This window comes from Cyprinodon tularosa, unplaced genomic scaffold, assembly GCF_016077235.1.
Source record: "Cyprinodon tularosa strain WSP-4 unplaced genomic scaffold, ASM1607723v1 ctg141, whole genome shotgun sequence".
Classification (NCBI taxonomy): Eukaryota; Metazoa; Chordata; class Actinopteri; order Cyprinodontiformes; family Cyprinodontidae; genus Cyprinodon; species Cyprinodon tularosa.
In genome coordinates, this window is record NW_024038232.1 from 228826 (window position 1) to 234412 (window position 5587).

At 37.6% G+C, this 5587-nt stretch overlaps 1 long non-coding RNA gene across 1 annotated transcript; it reads left to right on the plus strand.

The window, feature by feature from the left end:
* Nucleotides 1-360: 360 nt before the first annotated feature.
* On the plus strand, nt 361-2061 carry LOC119778985. Its single transcript, XR_005280160.1, has 3 exons — nt 361-609; nt 791-882; nt 1827-2061. It is a non-coding gene; the product is annotated as an uncharacterized LOC119778985 (long non-coding RNA).
* The last annotated feature ends 3526 nt before the right edge of the window (nt 2062-5587 follow it).

Sequence of the window (5587 nt, forward strand, 5' to 3'; positions counted from 1 at the left end):
CACTGTGACTTTCAGTAAACACTTCATAGACTATAGAAAGGGCAGAGAGGTGAAAACAGAGAGAAAAGCTGGCACATGACCAGGAGATCCTACAAACAACTGTGAAATATGATAGAGAGCCAAACAAGAGAACCTGGCAGGGAGATGTATCAGTTCAGGACTTTACCAGCAAAGAGAAAAATGAGCCCCACGCTGCATAAACTCAGGTGCACTTTGTAGTCCATTAACCTGGCAAAGGACAGATCACTCCTAATCAGCAGTTGCCATAAAAACTTCCCTTGTTTGTGTTGTGACAATGTCATAATGGCCGAAGGTGCATGTCCTGCTGTAAAGCATGCAAAAAAGTCAATGCCACACATTAGCACTGATAGGACTTGTTTTGTTTGCGTGTTAACTGAGACTTATCTAAGTGACCGGAACCTTTTGGTGGTAAAAACCATCTGTCCTGTGGTGCGTTTAACTGTAACTGGCCTGCCTCCTGCCAAAACAACTCCTTTAAAAGAGATTTGCCACCGCTCCTTAAGACTCTGCCATCGCCTGGTCACTAAATTAATCCGAGAGGCTGGGGGAGCGGCTGGTGCCAAGCTTCTGTCACGACTGCTCAATGAGGTAAATTGTTTTCCTTGTCTGGCAATGGTAGACCCATAGGAGCTTATTTTGCATATATTTTAATGTTTTATATGTGTACTTTTTTTTTTATGATACATTGTGTCATTCTGTTTGACCTTTACAATTTCTGAAGATTATATGGTTGCTTTTTATCATTTTGTTGTTGTTTGTTTTGTGACAGGGCTAAAATAATTATTTGGATGTGGCTGGGTTTAAGTCAAGAGGTTTTAAATAAATGTAACATCTGCAGCCATAGAAACTCTCTCTCCAAGGGTAAGCAGTGGTTTGTATGGTGCATTCACCATGACAGGATGCTTGTAACCTAGAGGACAGGTATTATAGCTAAACAATGTGTTAGAAGTGTTAGAAGTATATCATATCTTTGGAAGTGTTCTTAATTTTTGATTCTGGTTTAGGTTTGTTTGGTTCATTGGTTTGTTGTGAAAGCTCATCTCCCTTTGCCTTATCAACCCAGATTATTGTCTTTAGTTTATGAGGAGAAAAGCAAATCATAAATTTCTGTTAAATCTGATGATTAGGTTAGAGACATACCGGTATATATCCATGTGGGTGATCTGCGGGGCTGATTTCCTGTGTTATATAATCTCCTTAGCAAAGCAGTCACCCTATCTAGCACAAACGGCTCAATCATTGCAATACCAGATTGAGACCAAAATCGAGGCATTATACGTCTAAAGATAACAAACATCTGAATACTTTAGTCACATTGGATTTATAAAAAATCTAATTACACATTTCCTGTATTTGTTGAAAAGGGATTAGGCCTTTCTTTTTAACATTTGGTTCAAAACGCAAGTGTTTAAGGTGAAGACTTTCATCTCCTAAAGAATAGAGTCAAATAGGCCTGGAAATAATAAATCTCTCCTCTCCACAAAATTCTCTAGACCATTTTGGGTATCTCAAGTTGTTATAGTGTAGGAATTGGGCATTTGATTCAACCTGCTACTTTGGGATCTTTCCAGATGTGGTTTCCATAGTTCATTCCTGGAAAAACATTCGAAGAGAAGTGCCAAAGACGGCATCCTGTCTAAATGCTCACACCACCTCAGCAAACTTCTTTTGATGTGGAGCAGCCATGATGGCTCTGAAACAGATCATCCAGAATGACAGAACTCCTCCTAATGGGAGAAACTCACTTAAGCTGCTGTGAAAATGTTGATGCGGGAAGGATTTGCTTTTTTGTGAAGTCCATCCAGATGGGGAAGATCCAGGCAACCCTCTAGCCATTCCAGGGAGATGATATTGGGTTAACCCTTATGGTACCAGAACCAGTTCAAGAACTGATGGTGATTCCTTTACATGGGCTCTCAACCTGCAAGGTGGAGTATTACCAAGGAATGGAACTGTGTATAATGCAGCTGAAAGTGGGTAATGGGCATGCTGATCTCTGATCAGTTCTTTTTCAATGATTTATTTACACCTTTCAGACCCTGTAGCCACATATTGTTTAAACTGATGTTTTAAGCAAAAATTACTTTAAACTATCATGCTTCACATTGTATATTATTCAAACAAACTTTTTTTTCACATTATACATTAAAAGCAAACAAACTCTATAATTTCAGTGTCATGCAGTTCTGTTAACTTTGTTCAAAACATATTAGATTCCCAATGGTATTTATGGTATTTTCACCAGATAAAAGCTTTTTTTTTGTATTTAGTGTTTTAGTTTTCTTTTCTACTTTCACAGTCATGCTTACTTATTTCTCACTATGTCAAAAAGAAAAAAAGTTTGGTAAACATTTGATTTTTACTTTCATACAAGTTATTACATGTTTTCTTTGGCTCTGTAAAATGCATCAAATAACTAGCTTAAAAATTCTGAGGACTTCTTTAGATGCAATTATTAATTAATAAGACAAATGTAAAATCTCTCTTAAATTCTATTCACTCAGTGCTCTATTAAATGAAAATCTAAACATAATCCCTTACTTTAGCTTTTTAGTAAAAGAAATTGTGATTACTTTTTTATTGTAGATTTATATCTAGGCATTTCTAGCTTAGAACTGTAGATTATTAGTGGTATAATGATGACAATTTCTTTCTTTCTTTCTTTCTTTCTTTCTTTCTTTCTTTCTTTCTTTCTTTCTTTCTTTCTTTCTTTCTTTCTTTCTTTCTTTCTTTCTTTCTTTCTTTCTTTCTTTCTTTCTTTATTTCTTTCTTTCTTTCGACTATAACATAATTAGTAGATAGAGCAAGAGAAAAAAATATATATCTCAATGAGAAATTTGTGTCCAAACTGCAATATGTTTTACCGTAACAATGCAGGAAAGACATTGAAATATGGGAGATGTTTTTTTTTTCTTTCCCAATGACTCACTGGGGTTATACCTTGTCTTACTCATTTGAGTACAACATTTCTCTCCCCAAGCTTTACAGCCTTTTTGTCATAGTGATACGTAGGAGAAGAGAGAAAGAAAAAAATGGAGCAAAGGTCTAAACCACTCAGTAATATGGCACCTGTAAAAATTATCTCCTTGAATTAACTGATATATGAGTCTATTTCTGTTTTATTATGGTTTTAGACTGTATGGTCTGTTGGCCTGTTTTAGATTATTTATTGAGTTTACAATGAGAGATGTTTTCAGCCTTTAATAATTAAACAGATATATCAATAATTGTTATAATGAAATGCTAGCACTGTGACCTTGAGACCTATTTATGACCATAATTCCACAGACAGTTAAATCCATATCTTTTTGGATTGTTACGCATTGTTAAGCTGGGTGGGATTGTTTTAAATAGCAAGTTCTTACATCCATATTTTTTCCTAACTCAAAGATTAAGTAATTTGAAATGAAGAAAACCGCTGGAGCGATATATAGGATTACTAGACTGGAATAACCAGCTGCTTTTACAGACAGCTATAGGATTACGAGCCTGGAATTTCCAATCTGCGATACCTTACATGCACTTTGAAATCTTGTCATCCTTAATAGATGAGCGCATGGGCTTTTGAGATGGAATTACCCAGGTCATGTACCAGGATAAATAGTTTAGCTTTTAGCTACTTTTAACCTGGTGACAATTTAAGAAGGGCTTGTTTTTAAAAAATTCTCTATAAAAACATCCCTGTTTTCAGAATCTTAGCAGCTTTTGCAGACTCAAATCTGCAAAAAAATTACAAAAATACTCAACCATATGCCTTGCAAACATGACTTAATTTGATTTGTTAAATTGATATTTTTAACCCATAACATTTTTTAACCATTATTTCTTGCTTATACTGTAGGTCATCCAGTTTCCCAGGTTCAGTGGATGGGTGGGGTAGTTCTGCGTCTTCTTGCCTTAACTTACCTTACAATCCATTGCCTCTTTATTTTCCTATGAATAGAAAGAATGGGTTGTGTACATGTAATTAGCTCTCGTTAGGTATGAGTATGTAAAATAGAACAGAAGACATGCAAAAGGAAACACAGCCATAATCACAGGATTAAAGAACTGAAGGAAAAATCACTACAAACAAATAAAGCATATATTTATATTAAAAACCTATTAAAGATTTTACTAATCATAAATTTTTTTTTAAATAACAGACTTAACTATCATATCCACAGATCTGTTGTTTTGGTGTTTTTCTCTCCTTGATTCCAGGATACAACCAGGAGGTTCAGGCTCTGCTGCTGCAGCTTGTTAAGGTTCATCAGAAGCTTAGAGAGGGGTTGGCTCTCTGACAAACAGTCCAGATCTTTGGTAACAGAAGTGGAAATCAGTTTTTTTTTATGTCCCTTGCTTCTTCAAGTTTTGTTTCTAAACTACCGTTTCTCTTCCAACAGAACACCAGATTTGCCTGTCATATCCAAGGTTTGTCTTCTGTGAGGCGCTTCCTGGGTCTTAAGGTGTGTGGAGAACTCCTACTTCGACCTCTTAGGCCCCGTCCACACGAAGTCAAACCCTGGCCTAAACGCACAAATTTTTCACCAAACCAGCCTCTCATCCATACGAAGCCGGCGTTTCGGGGGTCTGTAAACGATCTTTTTTTTATTCAGCCTTCAGAGTGGGAAGATTTTGAAACGCCGTTTTCGCGTTTCCATCTTTAAGCTCTAACCGCATTTTTTTATTACACGCATGCGTCATAGCGTCGCCTCTAAACACGCATGCGCGACACAGTATCACAACAACAATGGCGCCATACTGTGGTGAATGGTTGCTGCTTATGCTACTCACCCTGCTGTCGGGCTTACAACAGAATCTTCTTCTTCTGGAATATCTCCAGGAAGAACAGAGCTATATCGACGACATAGTTCAGCACCTGAATTTGACTGAACCACGAAAATGGACCCGCAGGGCAACCATGTATAAATATTAGTGCGCATGCCCAACATTTCGTCGCCTATTTTTGCTTTGGCACCACAGCGCCACTTACAGGCCTGGCATACATTTTGCAGCGTTTTCATGCATTGGTGTGGACGATCACATTTATTTTACGTCTCCGTCTTTACGACAAACGTTCTGGAAAATATTAGCGTTTCGTGTTCGTTTTGACTTCGTGTGGACGGGGTCTTAGTCCCAAATCTTTAACCCCTCCTCCTTGTACCTGCTGTCCACGCTCCTATGTGTCACCACTGCTCAGCTCCACTTCGGAAGGACTGTAGGACCACACATCCCTTCACTTCCGGTCTCCAAATACATACCAACCAGCTATGGGTTTAGACTCACCTCCCCCTGGAACTCCAATCACGTCCATATCAGTAAGCTCTACATTGATTCATTCTTCATCTTTTTTGGAACAACAACTAACCCCTTAGATCTACTTCTAATGGCACACTGAGACTATGTCAAGAAACCTTCTAAGTAAATGTTATGGAAAGCTTTACTACACTTTTCTGCTTTGTTCCTAGCCTAACTAAAAGCATTGTAATTACTAATTGAAATTATAACAATGGAATGTTCCACATTTTTTTTTTTTGGGGGGGGGGGTGTTTTGGGGGGTCTGGGCAGGGGTGGATAAGGAGCA